This window comes from Amphimedon queenslandica, unplaced genomic scaffold (genome assembly GCF_000090795.2).
Source record: "Amphimedon queenslandica unplaced genomic scaffold, v1.1 AMPQUscaffold_13030, whole genome shotgun sequence".
Lineage (NCBI taxonomy): Eukaryota > Metazoa > Porifera > Demospongiae > Haplosclerida > Niphatidae > Amphimedon > Amphimedon queenslandica.
Window position 1 is genome coordinate 41227 of NW_003546734.1, and position 20809 is coordinate 62035.

The 20809-nt window shown below is 37.2% G+C and overlaps 3 long non-coding RNA genes across 3 annotated transcripts; 1 reads left to right on the forward strand and 2 right to left on the reverse strand.

The window, feature by feature from the left end:
• Nucleotides 1-7279: 7279 nt before the first annotated feature.
• Nucleotides 7280-7659, forward strand: LOC109585643 (uncharacterized). Its single transcript, XR_002186580.1, has 2 exons — nt 7280-7420; nt 7469-7659. It is a non-coding gene; the product is annotated as an uncharacterized LOC109585643 (long non-coding RNA).
• Nucleotides 7660-7742: 83 nt separating this feature from the next.
• On the reverse strand, nt 7743-8389 carry LOC105314264 (uncharacterized). Its single transcript, XR_002186579.1, has 3 exons — nt 8241-8389; nt 8147-8176; nt 7743-8096 (listed from the first exon to the last, which is right to left on the reverse strand). It is a non-coding gene; the product is annotated as an uncharacterized LOC105314264 (long non-coding RNA).
• Nucleotides 8390-9171: 782 nt separating this feature from the next.
• Nucleotides 9172-9860, reverse strand: LOC109585642 (uncharacterized). Its single transcript, XR_002186578.1, has 3 exons — nt 9747-9860; nt 9289-9702; nt 9172-9221 (listed from the first exon to the last, which is right to left on the reverse strand). It is a non-coding gene; the product is annotated as an uncharacterized LOC109585642 (long non-coding RNA).
• Nucleotides 9861-20809: the final 10949 nt, after the last annotated feature.

Below are 20809 nucleotides of genomic sequence, written 5' to 3' on the forward strand. Positions count from 1 at the left end.
GCATGAACATTGACTTCTTAAAAATACCGTGAAATTAAAGTAAGATAGAGGCTGATAATGATAATGAACATATTAGAACACGATTTTATAGGTATAGTAATAAAATGACATAAAATAAGAGAATTGCTGCATGGTAGACTCTAAACCTATACCTTAGAATATTATTGAAATAAAGCAGGACAAGACAACAAAAATGGGAACCCATTTAAGTGAAGAAACAAAACTTTGCAAACATGCCAATGTTTGTTTTATTTGGGCATGTAATTAGTATAGGCATGGTTATGGATGTAGTTTTACAAGCTAATCCACTATTACCATAGATATACTACTCACAAACGGATTACAAGCTTCAAAGGTTCCAGTAATTTTGCAATGTGAGTTGGGGTATACTTTTAGCATATCACTGTTTGGCTCTATGGCAAAACTTCGTGGAAATAAAGTAGCTGTAATTTAACATAAAACAGGCAAATTTTTACCTCTAAAGGTGCTTCTTAAGAGTCTTCAGTGTAACGTGACATTTGTTTCAGATAATACTCCCTAGTAGAGCTTTTTAGGCTATTTAAAGAACTTTTTGCTAGATCGCCCAGGATTTCATTACTCAACTTTTATATATCCAACACAGACAAAAAAAAAACATTACGATGCACTGAAGAATCTTAAGTATCTATAGAAGTAAAATTTAACAGCACAGTTTTATTAATAACACACCTTGTATGCCGATTGGTAGATTACAATCCCATTTACGGGTGTAGTATCCTATATATAACGAACATATTGGTATAAATGCACTTGCAATGAGATATACGATCAGTTCAGATCAAAGATTATATTGCAGCAATAAACTACAGACAACACAACAAAGACCAAGAGTAAAAGCTCCTTTCATACAAGAAATCAAATTAAGTCATTTCATAAGTGAAATGATACTAAACATAGTAACAATAATATTAGCGTCCTACTCCCACACTCCTTACTCGCTGGTTGATTGTGAATACCACATAAATTTCTTTGTATTTGACATTACTCCTGGGTCAACCCTTTTGCAAAAATATCAGCCACCATGTCCTCAGTACAACAAAACTTTATTTGAATGGAGTCTGTACTCACTTGCTCTCTGATGAAATGATACTTGATTCCATTGTGTTTAGCTCTTCAATGAAATTGAGGGTTCTTTGCCATGGAGATAACTGATTGATTATCCTCAAAAATAGTAGTAGGTCCATTTGGCTTGTTGTTCATATCGGCAATGAGCTTCCTCATCTAAAGGGCAGTACTGGCTGAAGCCATAGATTCAGTTGATCTTTTACTTTTCCAGCTCAATGCTACTCTTGCAATCCGAAAGATGTAGCCAGTTGTTGATCTGTAATTGTAAACATCACCCACCCCAGCTGGCATCTGAGTATCTAACCAATGATGTGTCTTCAGAATTAATGAGTAATCCAAGTTGTGTTGTCCCTCTTAGATATCTGAAAATTCTTTTCACTACCATCCAAAGGTCCTTGGTTGGTTATGAGCAAAAAGGAGCGACATTCCCTACGGCATTCGATATAATGGAGCGTGTTTGTGTAAGTAAGTAAAGTAAACTTCCTGCTGCTGACTGATACAGCACTTCATCTGCCAGATCACTCTCTTCTGCACCTTCTTCAATTATTGACTAGCGTTCTAATTGATTTGGATTGGTCCATCCCATGCTTCTTTAGTACAGTCTCAGTATACTAAGGTTGTCCAATCTAAATAGTTCCTTTGTCATGATCTTGAATGACCTGAACTTCCAGAAAGTGATTTAATTCACTGAGGTCTTTCATGCTTAATTTCATTGACAGGGTACATTTTATTTCTTACATCCTTTTCGTACTCTCCGTAGCCAAAACTATTTCATTTATATAGACTCCTATAATGGACATCTCTCCTTCTATTGAGGTATAGATAGATACATATATCACTAAATGATTGTGTGCAAGAATCCCATCACTTTGAGCTGATTATCTAACACAATGTTCAAACATCTCAACAACTGTTTTAGCCTGTAAAGACTGTTTCAGTCCGCAAACTAAATGCTCCTTTCCTTTTTTAATAAAATTTCTCAAATAGATTCATATAAACTTCCTCTTTTTAAGTGACCATTCAAATAGGAAGCAGTTACATCTATTTGGTGTAACCTGATCCCCTTCTGTACAGCAAAAGCAATAAGTGTACGAAGAGACGTAAATCTTACCAGAGGACTGAACCTCTTATCATAATTGTAACCATATTTCTGAGTGAACCTTGAGCAACAAAATGAGGTCCACCGATTCATCTGGTTTGAGCTTTCCTATAAAAACCCATTTGTTTCCAATTAGACATTTTTCACTAGAGCTGTACAAGATCCCCTACGTCACTGTTATTTATGGATTACATTCTTTTCTCTATCGTTGTTTCCTATTCTTTTCTCTCCATACTTTCCAAGGCTTCTTTGACAGTCAAAGGCTCCTTCTCAGCAGAATATACCCAGAGTCCAACATGATGTGGTCGTCTTGTTTCTCCAGTTTTTTTTTTTTCAGTACAGCTCCTTCTTGATTGTGGCTACCTGTAGCAACAATAGTGTGTATTGGTGTTTGCATCGGTGCATATCCGTGGGTTAGTGTGTGCATGAGTTTCTACAGGGACTGGTTCCTCAGTCTCAGCATCAGCCTCTCTAGTTGGTTGAATCACCAGATCATCTTCATTATAGCTGTCCACTTGCACTAATCGACTTTGTTCTTGTTCAGTTTCGAATCCTGTCACAGATTAATTGAATACTACATCTCGAAAGTAGATGACACAATGAACTCTGGTCATATAAATGGTAGCCTTTCCTTTGTCCTCCATGTCTTAAGAAAGTACATTTCTTTGCTTTCAAATCGTGCTTTTTTCTCTCCTTTGGTATGTGAGTATATGCAGTACAACAAAAAATTCTCAAATTATTTAATCCAGGTTGTTCTCCTGTCCATTTTTCAAAAGGTGTCTTGTATCAAGAGTTTTTGTGAGACTTCTGTTGATGAAATACACTGCTGTTACCAAAGTTTCGGCCCAAAAACGATGAGGTAACTTGAAATCTGTCAACATTAACCTGACCTTTTCCACCCGAGTTCTGTTCATCCTTTCTGATATGCAATTTTTTCTGGGGTCTTCGGAATTGTATATTGGTGTGCAATTCCTTCCTTCTTTAAATAACCATCAAATACGTTTGAAATATATTCTCCTCCATTGTTGCTTCCCAAGGTCTTCACCTTGTGTCCAGTTGACCTTTCTACCATAGCTTTCCAGTCTAAAAACATTTGAAAGACTGTGTACTTACTCTTCATCAAGTAGACCAAAACATAGTGACATTTGTCATTAATAAATGTGAGGAAGTATTCAGCTCCACCAAGTAAAGTAGAACTGATTTTTCCACAAAAATCAGAATGAATGAGACCAAGAGGTTTGTTTGCTCTTGTCCTTTTTCCTGAGAAAGGGCTCAATAAATTCTACCACTTACATGCGACTCACAATATTCAATCTTCTTTCATATATTGTAGTTGAATCAATACACCAATCCATCTTTGGCTAGTTTATGAAAATTGTTCTTTCCCAAATGTCCAAATCTTTGATGACAAATGTACTCCAGCGTTAAACCGTCAAAAACATGGACTAGATCTGTATTGCAATCTAGCCTCATATTTCAAGTAATAGAGATTTCAAGTCTTGAGAGCAATAGCCACTAACTCTCCATCACCATTGATTACGCGACCTTGAGCTTCATTTAAGTCAATACTTTTTTCATTTCAGTGACATTGCTAACGCTTAACAAGATATATGCCAGTTTTGCCACATAAAGTACATTACTTAATATCCCTGTTAGTGTTTAACCTCCAGGAAGTTTCAGCTTAAGAGTGACAACTCTTCTTTGTGCTTTGCAGGAGCGGATCTAGGATGTGATCCTTGGGTGGGCCTTGATGATTTGGGTGTGGTAATTAGTGGGTGTGGCCAACAAGGCCAGCATTCAGAGTCAAAGTTTTGAAGATTAAAGCTGTTAAAATGAACTCCTTTGTGGTTAAAAATTGTTTGCATAGTCATGTTTGACAGTTTACATAGTCATGCACATGAAAAAATTGATTTTAAATTACTGCACAAAATTTTTGGGTGGGCCTGGCCCACCTGGCCCACCCCTAGATCCGCCCTGGTGCTTTGAGCATGCTTCTGTCTCCTAGAGTGACTTGTAGTTTCTGAAGTGACTTGAACTCCTGGAATAAACTTCTATCAATACAAATGAGACACGTAGCACTGGAATTGACGATCCAGTAGACTCCATGTACATTACTAATCCTACTGCTGGTTTGGCCAGTTTACCACGACCTGTCTTTGTTTTTGAAGAGCGACCTTAGTCCTAATTTTTATCCTTGACTTTTTCTTCTCTAGATGGTTAAGACAATTCTGTTGAATGTTTTAACCGCTTGCAGTAGTGACACCTCGGTCCTTTATGTTTAGAATGGTGCTTACTGTAGAACGCCTTTTCTTTATCGTTGTCTGCTTGTTTTCTTTCGGTGTGAAGAATCCTGTTCATGACAATCTTCATTTTTGGCACTGTTTCATTTGCCTCCAGAGCAGTCAGTAGTGTTGTAGGATTCTGGTAACTTTCCAGTAGATAAATAGCTTTATGTTTTTCATAGATAGCATCACCAAGCACAGCTAGTCCATTGAACAGCTCAGTCATAAATTTGATGTGCTCCTGAACTAATTCGCCGTCCTTCATCTTAGTATCAAGTTTTCTGCGTAAAGCCTACTTATCAGACTATGTCATCTTCTGAAACAGGTTTTCCGAAGTTCTCCAAACTTTATCTGTCTAACTGGTTTCTCCTATAAGGTAAAGCAATAAAGGATCAACTGACAAAACCTAGATAGCCAGCACCACATTGTTTATACTTATACAGCATACGAGCTCTGCTTCTTCAGTTGGTTGCATCTCTTTTTGTGGCAACATCCTAGAGGCCTTCTTTGAACAGAACCATGTTGCACTGGATGTTTCATGTAGGATAGTTTCTTCCTTAAAGTGGTATATTGGCTAATGTTCTTGCTTCGTCCGCGCTCATACTTTGTCCACACTCATAAACTATTGGTATAAATGCACTTGCTACTGGATATATTGATCGGTTAAGATCAAAGATTATATTACAGGAAAAAAACTACAGACAAAACGACACAGACCAAGAGTACAGAGAAGAAGCTCCTTTTACACAAAAAATTAAATTAAGTCATTATATAAGTGTAATTATACTAAACATAGTAACAATAATATTTCAACACAAAATGCTAATTAGTTAACACATTAAATCCTAACACTATTACTCAGCAGTCACTGTCTATCAGCTAGTGTCATACTCCTACAAAATATACTAGCACAGTTTCTAAACATAAGACAACAAAGAAACCTGTTTTAATAGCACAATTTACATAGGCTGCCCACACCAGAATCATGCATGACTTTATTTATTGCAATCTGTCCCAATGGACTGTCACATGATGCAGATTGCTATTATCAGTTTTGCTATTATTTATTTTATGAAACTAAAAAAACTATAATAATTATTTATTACTATTATTAAAATTATTAAATAGCAAAATGAGACAGAAGTAATGATAGCTACGAACAAACATGAATACAGTCGACTAGATCTATGACACTTTTTTATGAATTTTAAATTACCTCTACATTTTCAGTGATACTATTAGATGAAATAGATGTAACAGCTGACAAAGATCCTGTCCTGGCGGTCCATCAAGCTTTGTGAAGAGACTCAAACCTTTTATCATGCTTTTTTCGTGCATTTTAAAAATTTTGACCGGTAATGATGCAAAAACCACTACACGGAATGCACAGACGAGATGAATACTATGGTTATTCATAGAAATTAATAGTATAACTATCCTTTTGCCACAGTAAGATGGTTTCAATTGAAACAATACCTTCGCACCTTAAAACTCCTGAACAATAATTTTAATTTTATTTCTGAAGCAAAATTCTTTTATCAAAAAATGCATAAATTATTTTCGATTAAACAAACATTATCTAAAGAATTCGCATTGTGAATTAAAGATAATGTAACTTTAGTTTTAAGCATAATGATCACAGATCATTTTGAAAGTTCTGTGTATTAATACAAAATATATCTCTTAAAACAAAGGTAATGACGGAGCTGCAAAGTCATTGCAAAGTTAGTACTAGCAGACACTTAAAATTGATGACGTTTCACTTTGATGTCCTAATGGAATGGCTAGACTATAATTGCAAGAAAATTGATGGTAAAAATAAAAATATACAGTAAGGTATACAAATTTGCCAAAGTTTTGAATTCAAACTATATAAGTCGGACCACACCCTTAATAAAGACATTAATTTGGTTACAACAAGCAAAATCCAAAATAGCCTTTAATTACATCTGACATGCCAATATGAAGCAATAAAAATATTGCTGAATTATCAAATCCTTTTAAGCTGTATTTACCTAAAAGGTATTGTAATAGAAACACATCAAATCCCAGCAATGTAAACACACAGACTAATCATAACAATAGGAAAAACAGTAAGGATGAACAATCTTTATTACAAATTAAATCAACTTTGTATTCCTTGAAACTCCATTATAGTACATTTGTGCTTATATCAAACTATAAATGGATAAATTTGATGCATAATAATCATCAAACATTACAAGTACAAGAAATGCATGAATAATGTACCACTTGTACAATATCGTAAATTTAACATGTACATGCATGATATACCTTATATTTGTCACAAACAAACATTACAAACCACTAACAAGATACAGGTGCTCACGAAGAGAAACATCCCCTTCACCTTTTGAGTCTTATTTCAAGTCTGACCTCACTGTTTAACACCACATTGTAATCAGCGCCAAATAAGTACAATTATAAAATACGACTGTGACATACTAAATAATAATGATAGCATGTACAACGTACACATCTGATTGGATATCATACATGTATGTATATGTGACCCGATATGAGAAAACCAGGCTATCTGCGGGATTTTGGTAAAATCAGCTTCTGGTACTCACAGATAGAGAAAAAAAATTTCCTTTCCAGCAATATCCCGTTTATGACAATGCGCAATAAAATTTGAAAGTTAGGGACGCTATTTGGACGATTGCTCTGGAATACTAGTACAGAGAAAAAGAAATTTTAAGTTATTTTCAATGTTTCCGTGTCATGCCCGTTCACGAAGTAAATGAAACCACGCCAACCACGTAAAACCACACCCAAATCAATTAATAAACGGGGAATGTAGAAAGAAGCACTTTTGACTCGCTTTTGACAGCATTTGAACTATCTTTTCTTGTATAATGGACATCTTAAGAGTTGTCTAAAGCCCTGCCATTCATGGTGACATCAAATACTAGTAAGTTTTTTCATTACCAAGTTATAGAGTTATTATTACATCTTCTAGTGCTAAAAGTCCTTTTCATGGACTGTTTTGAACACAGATCATCCACATACTTCATTCAAATCCAGCCATCGCTTTTCCTTGAGTTTACAGGTAATATATATATATTTTTTATTTAGAAGTATAATTAAGTTGTTTACATGTAACGTTAAAATAGTTTATGGTCTTTGCACTTGTGGATGAATCCTATGAAAGATTTGTTGTTATTGTTATGTTTAATGATGTTTCTTGCAATTACTGTTGTAGCAGGGCCTCCTCCTCTTCCTTGGCTACCTCCCCCTCTTCCTTGGCCACCTCCACCTCTTCCTTGGCCACCTCCCCCTCTTTTTTGGCCACCTCCTCTTCCTGCTCCTCCCCCTCCACCTCGTCCCTGCTTCCCATTACCACTATGTTGTCTCCTTTTCTTCTAACAAAAAGAGATTAAGTTATTATTGTTTACATTAATGCTCCATTGTTACTTTGAATTTCTTTCCCTTCTCTCTCTCTGTCTCCCCTCCCGTGCCTGTGTCTTCTCCCGTCTCCGTCTCTTCTGTCCCCTCTATTTCCTTTCCTGCCCCTGTTTCTTCCCCATCATCACTGTCCTTTATTTCTCCTCTCTCCCTCCTTCCTTCTTCTATTAGTTCCAGCTGTCCTAATTTACAATGTCATAAAGCCTTTAATTTACACTTGAATTATGTTTACTTTTAAGAGCTGGCCGAAACTGTTCCAAGTCTTAAAGTTAATAATTAGTGTTAAATGAAAGAACAATTAATTCAACTATTATTAATTTAATTACCTAAGGGCCTTCCTTCTTTCTTCTTGCCTAATGTTTGTAAATAAAACTAACCAAAATACAATGCAAAGTTACTTTTTAATACAATGGCCCTTCTTACATCTGCTTGACAGCAAAAATTATTAGATTGCAATCATAAAAGAAAACTTACTTCGGCCATTTGATTCTATTAAGAACAATGTCATTTTCAATGTCAATTTCACTCAATCTTACCATTCTCTTTTGTACTGTCTCCTCTCTCCTCTTTGTCTCTGTCCTTTTTGTCTCTTTCCCCTTTCTCCTCTGTCCTCTGTCCTCTGTCTCCTTTCTTCTCTTCCTCCCTGAATTCTTTTTCTGCTATAAATACAGTTATTTTTTGCTTTTTAATGTACAACACAAACATATGAACAACTTACTAAGTTCATCTACCAAAAAAAGGCATTATAGTTATCACTATAGGGTTACACATTCCCAACTTACCATCAGATGGATGGACCTCATTGAGGACATCCTCTATTGGGGCAGCCATTACTTTTTGATTTTGAACTTACAGTTTCAGGTGTCTTATTTTATATCCTAAAGGTCACAGGTGACACTTGGTGTTCTTTGATTGGCTGTGAATGATGCAATGACTTCTCTTTTGGTATTCTTCTCCCACACATTTTTATCATCAGTCCTCTCACCTGTAATAATAAACACATATCACCTGCATGATAACTTCGAGACTAACTTTCTCTCAGCCGAGACTAACTTTCTCTCAGCCTTCCCATTTGAGTTAGTAAGTTTTAAACAAAAGTGAGTGTTTGTGTTTATGTTGACGTCTCACACACATACTAGTTCCACACCTTTGTTTTCAAACAAGGGGATCCATAGTTTGTATGTCTTAGCGTTACAAACGAGTTCCTCTCCTTCAGGGGATCAATAATTAGAATATTTGGCATTCAAACTAGTTCCACTCCTGTTTCAGGGGATCAATAGTCTGTTGTAGACAAACTAGTTCCTCTCCTGTTGAAAGAGGATCAATAGTATGTGCATTACATAAACTCATTTCTGTTATTAATTTACCGATTACATGGACAAGTTCTTCTATTATGACCAAATTGACCACAATTACCACATTTTCTTTGTGTTGCAGGTGGTTCTAGAGATTGCCTTGGAGAATGTGGTACTTCAATCTCCATTGCAAGGTCTGGTGGATTATCTACACCTGGAGTTGATTGTCGAGATGATCCTGTTGGTCGAGGTGCATCAGGAAGTGGGCAGGTTACATCTTTACATTCGTATCTGCAAAACAATCTTATCTTTTCGTAAAGGTACCATTTCCTTTCAGTTGACATACCCTTTGGTGGTAATAAATTAGGTAGTTCATCTTCCATTATTTAAGCGTATTTGAGTGTAACAATAATTGTGCCTCTTTTAATACATCCTCATAGTACTCCCTTTCCTTTTTAACAAGACTTCTGTGATCTAGTGCCTTTTGCATTGCCTGAAAATTCTAAATAATACTTGTGTTATTACAATACTGCTTACCTCAGTTATCCTTTCATCTGTTTGCATGTTAGCACTTCTTATAATCAGTTCACTTATCTTTACAAGTGGCACACAAGTCAGACATAGGCTTCATTTCTTCAATATCAGGCAGGTAGCGTCGCCACAATATGTTGAATGTTGTTTCAGCACATGCTTTGACAAAAAGCCCTTCACATGATTCCGCATACTCTAAGTATACCTGCCTTTTAGATGTACTGCATGGTAAGAACTTCTTATTCTCGTAACTTTTCATTCCAGGTATTCTTTCAGGAAGACTGATTCCATGGACTTCAGCGTAATTTTTGATGAAAGCAACAACCCAGAGAATATCATCATAAGTCAAAGCATGGTTTGGGGTCTTTCCAGCATTTCCGTGAACTCTAATAATGTTAAGTACGTAACATTGAATTTGTAAGTCTCATACCTTGGTATTAATCCATTCATTCTGTAGTTTTTCATGATTTCCTCAAACCTGCTTTTGCCACATGCATGTAGCTTCAGAAATGTTACTCTACATATCTAGTTGAAAAACGATTAATTTTGTGTTGTGTCACTCATAGTTACAAACCTTATGACCTTGATGCATGAACGTAAAAAATTGCCTCTTTCTCTCTTCCTGTCTCCTGTGGTTGCCAGTCGACAATCCCCCTATGGTAGATGTTGCTGCCACTTGACTCATAATAGCAATTTCTTGAACAGGCTTTGCCATGTCTTGTATGTCACATCTATATGTTTTTATGTAAGAGTGACTGAACAGTGCATAGCAATTATCTGAGCAACCACATCCATGTTCAAAGAACTTTGATAATTCTTCTTCCTCCTGTAGGTCTTCCTTCCTCATGTCATCACCAGAGTGAGTAGTTGAAGTAGCTGGAGCATCAGGCATCGCTGATTCTAAATCAAGATCTGATACTTGTAGCTCCACAGCCACCTCAGGATCAAACAGTGGTGGATTAATATCTTCATCACAATCTTTTGTCTCTTTCTCTTCTTCTTTCCCTTCCTCTACCTCTTCTTCCATATCTTCTGCTTCATAGTCTGTCTCTATCAATTAACAAATACACTGTATAACTAAGTTTAATATAATAATATTGTGGATTTATACAGGTGATGGAATGTCATTGTTGTGATAGCTAACCGCTATTCACAGTTAGTACGTAAACAGTGTTGTGAATAAGCTTACCACTAGTTTCATCACAAAAGTAGTCCCCAAGAACTGAAGCAACGTAGTCACTGTCTCGAGGACCTATTTCTTCATTTAACAAGCGAGCAATGTCTTTTTCTGTAGCCATAGTTTTTATAAGGAGTCTTCTTCGTCTTTGTTATACTTTAAATAGTTGCTATAGAGACTCCATGGTTACCTAATGACGCATTAAAGCCCTCTGTTTTTATTCCGTGGTCGCTCCGTGTAACATTCTCCGTGCACAATCAAGGTAAAAATGTCGAAGGGCTTATAACTCGGCAAAGAAGGCTTCGCTACCCCTGATTTTGGTATCAAATGAAAGGATTTTGTTTATATAACATGTTTATGTGATAAAATGAATTTCGCCCAGGTAAAGATTTTTCGTGATTATGAGCCCATAGCTCAAAATGATGATTCCCGCAGATAACCTGGTTTTCTCATATCGAGTCACATATGCATGTACATGTATTTCAGATATAATATTGCTTACAATAAATAAAGCTATCCTCAATTAAAAATATTTCATGATCTGCTTAATATAAAATAACATCATGTACATGAACAATTTCTAATGTGCAAACAATCATTTTTTGTTAATTTGAACATGCTCATGTTACAACAATCATTAACAAAAGATACAAAACATCAGATAGCAAGCATTTAATATTTGCACAGCATCAACGGCAGCATCATTCAAATGCGCATCATCAGCGGAAAGCATTAACTTAGTAATGCACATAGCATTGATGGCAGCATTATGTGCAACATCAGCCGGCAAGCATTAACATAATATAATGCACACAGCATTGATGGCAGCATTAACAAGTGAGATGATCATTATTATATGTACCAAATCACTACTTGTATAATAACTTTTAATGTTACTCTAAAATTTTTGTTGACCTTCAAAACTTGTCAGCAGTGCCATTGATCCAATAGCAGCTGATAGTTGTAATAAACATGTACAACATGCCACAAAGTACACTGGGATTTAACAATAACAGCTTCCTATCTTAGTATTTCTCTGTCCTACGTAAATGATATTCACACAAATTTACATCAATGCTTAACTCTAATGAACATTAAACCTCTTTTGCACCCTTTTGCTGTCCATTGTAGCAACAAGCAACATTATTTACTGTTATATACATTGATTTATCTCACATTCTGCATACAGTTTGATCACATCATAGCAATACTAGGTGGATATACATCAATGCTTTTATACACCACACACACACATGATTCACATTGCATATGCACAGAAATACAAGTCACATTAAACAATGTCATTAAGATGGACCTCCCTTTACCATACTACTTTCTATCAACAATCAATGGTTACAATACTTAAGATTAAACAAGCATGTGCAAAATATAACCAGTGCTCCACCTTATGTGATGATTGCTACAGCACCGAGCATGATCACCAGCATAAAAAGGGAGTGGGCTGCCCAGTCAATTAAAAATGGTTGGTGGCTTTTGGATGAAATTAAAACAGAGCAATGAGGGACCATAGTATGCAGGCACCAATGGCATTCGTAAGACCTTAAAGAGGACTCGTAAGACAGTTTTACTAACATTTAACCAAATTAAAAAAGTAGATAAGAACAGACTATTACACTGCTAAGACAGTCATATATATTGGAAGTGATGGAGATGGTCAGAAGAGAACAGGGTGAAAGTAAAGTGGAGGTAATGTGGAAGATCGGTAAAGGAAGTGAAGATTCTGCAAAGGAGAGAGCAGTTACTAGCTACTGTTAGCTAATTATATCACACAGATTAACACTGAGTGGCCTATAAATTATAATTGGAGGCACTAGAAATGAGATCAGAGGACATGAGGAAGATAACCCACCTATTCTTCAAGGGTTGAACTACTGTTGGTCATGCTATTGCTCCTCTTGTGTCATTCAGTCTCCTAGTTTCCTCCGTGGATCATGTGATCTTCATCCCGTCAATGATCAAAAGAGATACCAGCTGTATAAGAAATTCTGGAGCCTTTTGAATAAGCTAGGAGTGTGGCGGGATGGGGGTTACTTTCAGTTAAAAGAAGCTAGGACAGCAAGGGATGACAGAGGGGACATAATGCCTAAATGTGTGATTGGCGTGAGTAGTAAATAGTTATAAATCATACACTTACAATTGTAAAATTAGGAAATCAGGAGATATCCAAGCCATGATGGCCATTACAGAGACTACATGAGTACTTTTGATGCATTTGGATATGATTGGAGTCCTAATGATTGGAAACAATAAATATATTACATGTAAATATAACAGCTGTCAATAATAATTGTAATTTAAATTTATACATGTACATTACCTGAAGCATTGTAAATCATTACATGTGATAATATAAGTCTAAATGAATAAAATAATAATAGATTTATTACGAGAGAGATGCTCATGTAATTTACCATAACAAGTGAAAAAAATAATAAAGAACAGAATACAACTTGCAAAATTTGGAACACACAAAATGAACTTAGTAGAAGCGTTCCATATTTGTCATACTCCAATGACTGCTGCTCAAGCCGAATTGAATGAAACAGAAGTTGCAAATTGCATTCCGTGTTTAATTATAATTCATTGTCGCTAATATCAGACATCTGATTCGTCGTCACTGCTGGGGATTATTTCACCTTCTTGCATTACATGTATTGGTGTGTCTTCTTCCTCTTCCTCTATATCATCCTGATTAGCAACAGGGCTATCAATGAAAGTAATAAAAAATAACAAGAAACATGACAGCAACATACTCCACAATAACTTTGTTCTTTGCAACGTATCTGTCCCAGATTTTTTTTAAGAATTGCGAAGTCTTCTCAGCTAAAACCTTTAGTGGTGTTTTTCTATCAGGGTGCTTCAGATCTTTCGCTGCATGAGAGCTAGTGAATGGAAGGTTGATTCTTTTCATTCTATAATTAGAAGTCATGACACCATAATAATGACTGCCACTCACTCACTTACCCAATCAATTACTGCGAGATTCATTCTCATTGTGAAGACTTTAGTTAATTATTACCTCATAATGGTCCACTATTCTATTAATCTGCAGAGCATCTATTTCTCTCCTTCACATGTCTTCATGGTGCAATACTAGTGAATTTTAATGCTATGCACCCTTTCTGATATGAGCATATGCCTAATTCACTGTCAACAAGAATCAAAGCGCTGAAGTTATTATACTTTTACTTAATGAATGAAATAGTTCCTATAATAAACTTTCTTCTCAACAGTCAGTGAGGCAAATAGTTCTCTAAAACAGTGCATGTACATAATAAAATATGTTGTTGTGCCAGCATTATTACTTGTGCTTCTCTGGCTCTAATATGCTCAAAAAAATTCCAGCCTAATTATCTCAGGCCTTGGCAAGCAGACTAAGTGAGACTTCTTTCTGGAGTGCAAAGTCTTCTAGTTCAATTATATCTTAGCCTGGAGTCATTCTTTTGCTTTATTTGATTTTTACATTATAAAACATGATTACTAAATATTTAATGAGGTGCAAGTGATATTCATGAAGCTTGACATAAATCATCACAGCGGCTCCCTTTCATGTTGACCTGAAAAACCTTTTGAGTTCCTTTTACAGTACCGCAAGACTCTAAAATTGATACAGATTTTTTGAATAGCCAGTTTTGCCACTATATCAAGTTTAAGGTGCTGGCATAAAATACAGAAAAGTTATAAGTGGGTGTCAGTAGTCAAACTTAACTGAAAGCAGCTATACCAGATAGTAGCATGTCGCCTGATTTAAATTTATCGGTAACAAAATACTAAATGCACAAGTGTAGGAAATACTGCAAACGAAATATTAAAGTCGGCAAGACCGATGTATCTAGATTCCGATTTGATTTTCCTATTCCAATAAGAGATAGTAAATGAATCAATGTTGTTGACATAGCTTGCAAATATGCTATATAATATTAATAAATAAAAAAATTCTATGAACAAAAAATAGGGTTGTCAAAAAATTAAAAGAAACAAGGTGTTTAGTTCAACCATAATAGTAATTAATATTTCCATTACTAGTAATAAATCTTGATTCATGAAAAGTAATTTATTTATAAAAATAATACAACATTTTCAAACCCTACTTTGCAGAATTTTATTGTGCATTCTTTCCAATAAAATGACAAATTTTGATGAAACAATGACAACCAAACTGGTGAATTGCAGCCTACACAAGCTTGGCAAGTCCAATTACAATTCCTAACAAGTATATACATTAATACTTGCTATTGTACTGAATGTCAAAAATTAAAGAATGCAATAGCTAAATAGTTATTCATAATTTAGAATTGTTAATTCTGATGACAAAAATTAATTTAATCAATACTAGGGTAAAAAGTCTTATTTATATTTATCACGATAATTCATTTACATCATAGTAATGTAGTGGGCTATCAATAGCTGCAGAGGCAAAATTGTTATAATTCAAAAAATTGTACTATGCCTATTATCATTTTGTGCAAAGTATGGTTTGATATATTGTATATTTTTTATGACAAAATTATTTTTTATTAAATAAGATTTATTATTAATTGAAGTATTTATTATTACTATGGTTCAACTCAACCCCCTTCTTTCTTTTCTTTTTGACAACCTACTTTTTAATATTGATAGAAATTTCTTTTAATTATTTGTTTCCATACCTTTTATGAAATTTTATTGATTAATAATCCTTTTTATTAATGATTATAAGTTAGTCTTATGTATCAGTTTATTACAGGAATAAAGAATTTTAAAGTAAGAAACATTGATCTCCAATTCACTCAGGCTCCAAATAGATGCAATACATACATGTATGCCCTGCAAATCATCCAGTAGATGAAAAAGAGGGAAGGCTTTGTAATAGTGTATGGGCCACACCCCCTAAGCTTGCATTGCTCAGTTGCAAATTGTGGTCAAACTGAACGCAAGGTTTAAACACTACTTTACCTGTGTGAAGCTAGAATGCCCAATTTATGTAGCAAACCTGGCCCACCATGGCTGCGTCAGGTGTTGAACAGGTACTAAATTCTAACTCATACCAGCTGACCCTGCAAAGGGGTACAGCTTAGGTGGGGCCAAATTTGCCGTGGGCTGCAGGCTACTCTGCGTGAGAGGGTAAATATTGGCATCAACAATGTCACTTGGGTCAGGCCAATTACCCACCAAGCATAATTGCACTGGCTGATCATTAAGGCTGCTTATGCATCCTGGATAAGGTTTAAACTAGACTTGCAATCAGACTGATTTAGCAATAATTATGGGGACTGATGGGGAGTATGGGTCAGAGAACCTGTCCAACTGTGCCAGCAACACTCCCCCAACAACTCTATCTACCTGCTTAATAACATTATTATCAACATAAAACTACCGAAAAATCAATACAAAATAAACAGCATAGCATAATGGTAGAAAAACTGTCAGGGGACTAAGAGGTTGGCAACCCTGCATAACTGGTCCTTAGGCGTTTTAATATGAAGATTTCCACCTCATGGTTTGAATGAGGAAATCGCTTTAACCATCCCAAGCTGCTGTCATTGCCATTCCAAAACAAAAACCATGCTCCTTGTAAAGAGAAGTCTCAACACCACTGCATGTTTGCACTTTCCCAAGCTCCGACAGTGTCTAGATAGCACATTACCATTCTCAAATATAAACAAGGGGCCGTGGGTTGATAGGCACGTAGCTTAGTAGGCCAAAACTACTGACACTACACAAACTCTTTTGTAGGACTTTCAAACAATGTGACTCACTGGGCAAATGGGTCGTTCTTGCTTCTCTCAAGATGTACAACTAGATACGATGCATTGAGGTGAGAATCAACCCCAATATCTTAGGCAGATAGCACTGTTCACTCATTAAATTGACTCATAAATGGACATGTAAACTCTCCTGGCCATAAACATCAGTTCCTGAAATCAAGAATCTTTTAAGTTTTTACACCTGCTTAGTGTCTGTGTTGTGTACTTTAACATCTCATTGTCGACTTGTAAATAATAATTAGATATACATATACATATACATTTACCTCATAATACTTAAAAGTACTTATAAGTACGTTAAGTACATTAAGTACACACTCTATTGTTAAAGTATCAGTATAAGAACATGTTTAATTTGACTGGACTTAAGTAAACCAGAAAGCTGTACTCGTTGGACTTAAATATAATTACCCTAGTACTTCACCCCAACCCTGCAGCAGATACACTATTTACTAATTTCACCTGACATTCATAACTGATGGGCAAAGAACCCAAAGCAAAAAGCTGCCCATAGCATAGCACTATTAAGGACACCTGCTCCTCCGACCATTTAGCATGGATGGCGGACAAGATTTCTGGAGTTATTAGAAACTGGACTTGTCTTACTCCTGAGCCTGACCGCCACAAACCCATCAAATCATGTCAAGTTAGGAAAGGAGGGTAAAGCCGGGTCGGGTAGACCTGCAGAAATACAGTGCAAACAGCAAGCACTGAGGTATACTGATACCATTTGAAAAGACAGAGAGCGTTAGGCCAAAAATGCCTGGTGACGTCAGAGACTTCGCTTGGAGAAGCGAAGAGGTTGTAGTTAAAAAAACATACAAAAGTTGATGTAGCTCTTCCTCCCTGTCATGCATGATGATGCTGTCGAAGAAGCAATGCCTTATGCAAACAAGCCCTGAACATCTCCGTCCAATTGGCAGAGCCCCATTTCGTTACCTCTGCTACAAGTAATTGGACCAGTGGTGGTGGAATGGTTAACTCTGGTAGTCAAGGAAAGCAAGAATAAGTGAAACAAATGCATTTCATTTTGAGGCAAGGCGTCATCTGCCTCATTTGGATTTCCTGGGAAATGCACGGTGCTGAAATGAAAACCATACCGTGCTGCTGAGAATGCAAGACAGCGTACTAAATTGCTGAAATCTGCATCTGATGAATAGCCTGTGCTCAGTATTTTACCAGAGCTTCATTGTCTGAATGAATACAAATTGCCTGCACCTGCCAATGGCTGCCCCACAACATGGCTGACGCCACTACTGGGATAAGCTTTAAGACAGCATTACTTCTTGCCCCTGGCTGGCCAGCCAGGCAAACTTAAACCATGAACCATTCACTTGAAAACCACAACACCCAACTGAGCTTGCTGCATCTGTGTACACATGCACTGATGGAAAAACTTGGGGTAAGAATGACTGGCCATTCCACTCTTTTAAGAAACAAAGCCACAACAAAATACCAGCCTTGGCACCCCTGGACAGCCGGATAAAGTGATGTGGGTCCTTAGCCACTGGCAGTACCTGAAATAAATTGTGTAGAAAAGGTCAACCCTGCCAAATTACCATCACAACAGAATGTGACAAATGACCCAAAACAGGCTCTAACTCCCGCTTACCACTTTTTAGCCTGGCCTGGACTATTGCATACATCAATTTCTGCTAATCCTTTGGCAATTGTAGTTCCTGCCCTGCATAATCCACTACAAGCCCCAAAAGGCTACGCTGGTTGAGGGGCATTCGGTTTTATGAGCAGTTAATGGGATGACCAGGGTTTACTCATCATTTATGTCACTTTTGAGCTACCCACTGACACGCTAGTGGAGCTAGAAGGCTCCAGAAACAAAAAGTTGTGTAAATAGTGTACCTAGGACACTAGCTCAAACTGGCAAAATCAAGGCCAATGTGTCTGAAAAAGCAGAGATTTTTGGTGCAGACAGTAAACCAAACGGCAAACATATGCCCAAACAAGTCCTACCCTCCCACACAATTTCTAATCTGTGTTGATCTGCTGGGGGAACTGGGACAATTCTGTAAGCATTCTGTACGTCAAACTTTGTTAGTATAGCTAGAGGGCATTAACTGCAAGTGATTTCCACAGCATTATCCACTAATGCATAATGAACTGATGACAAGGCTTGGCTTATGCTGTCATTGACAGTACCACCGGCAAGGAGAGAAAGGTCAACAATCATGCACCACCTGTTTGATTGCCTTGCCTTAGGAATGAAACTTGTGTGAATCCCATCCTAAAAAATTAGTCCCACCAATCTACCCACAGAGACATCATTTTGAATATCAGTGAAAACCACAGCACGATTGCACAGAGGGGACGGATAATTACGGGGTACCGACCGCAGCCTACACCTGGAGGTCTCAAAACCAATAGGAAATCCATCCTTCAGCCCCTTCTGATATATCAAACACATGTAGAGTGAGGATGGCGACAAAGCAATGATCCCAGCTGGCCAATAACTATCGGAGTAGGGGCTCTGGATATTTTGGTCCTCCCTTGGATTTGCAGCAAGCAAACAAAAGCAGGTATGATGTGTACTGATACTTCCCAGCAAACACCCCTGCATGAGGAAAACAGACAAGCCCGACATCAAAACTGATATCATGTGAGCAAAAGCTAGATTACAATAGCTCAAAAACAAACACAACTATTAACAGGCTAGAACAATGAATAATTGTAATAAATACTAGAACATGTAACTCTAACAAAGGTTAAATATGGAAATGACATGGGCAAGACACAAGTGGTACAGTCTAAATGTTAGCTATACAGCACTGTAAGTTCCATGGAGTTAAGGTGTGACTGGAGATTGCTGCCTCTTACGACCCTGCCCAGAAGCCGGGACACTTCTTGTGGATGTGCAATCCCTGACCTTGTGGACCGAAAGCAACTGGAGCATACGTGTCGACAGCTTCATCTACCTGGGAAGCTGCAAGTTCCTGTTCCAGGAGGGGCATACAAGAGACTGACAACAAGGAATCATCCATGACTGAGAAAGGGTATGCTCCAACAATGCCAGAGCACACTGAGAAGATGAGTGGTCTGCCCCATAAAACCGTAGAAAGACTAATTTTCCCGAATTCTAAAAAGGATTTCCATGAAAGCAGTTTAGATAGTTGCTATGGCAATTGACCACGTGTTTATACATTTACAGTATTCAGTAGCTAATTAGCTATTTTTAACAGCTTTAGTGGAGCCATCCAGCTCTCTTATCCCCTTATATTATTGTATGGACCACTACCTTCGAGCTCTTTGATGTTTATGATTATAAACCACACCCAAATCAATAAACAATGTTTATTGATTTAGGTATGGTTTATAATCATGACCGACAACGCAACGGACAAACACTGATTTTGCAGCAAAGAGATTGAAGTTATTGGTTTATACAAGAATATAGCGGGATAAGACAGCTGGATGGCTCTACTAAAGCTGCTAAAGATAGCTGATTAGCTGCTGGATACTGTAAATGTATAAACATGTGGTCAATCGCCATAGCAAGTATCTAAACTGTTTCCATGAAAATTCTGATTAGCATTCGCAAAAATTTGTAGTCCTACGGTATAATAAGAAACGGTTCACCGAGGCTGCTGAGCCTTGGCTCAATACCAAAGAAGAAGGCAACCCAGGGTCTAACACATTCCATCGCCTGATGGGATCAATAGCCCTGTGCTGCCTAGTTGCCTTATCATACTCCAACCATCCGGACCCACCATGGCTCATAGCTTCCCCTTAAATCAACTTGGCATATGCCAGCATGTCCCTCATAAAGGGGTCCTGACAACGAATAGCTGCATAGGCTATGAAACAATGGATCGAGGTTAGGGCAGAAGGCAACTCCCTTACTTAAGGCCATCCTGCATTGCCTCCAGGCATGAATTAAAGACTGTTGAGTAGCTTATTATCAGCCAGAAACTCTCGCATCGCCATCAACTGGCCAGAGAAAACTTTCGTGCCAGGTATTGGTTAGCAGTCAGGGGACAGCACCAGACCAGGTACCTGCCGAGCTGGCACTGTGGGCTGCACATGTCTACAGCCAGCCACTACAGGGACTGCAGGCACTGACAGGGGACCCAGGACTGGATGGAGGACAGGGAGTGATGACAAAGATGCGG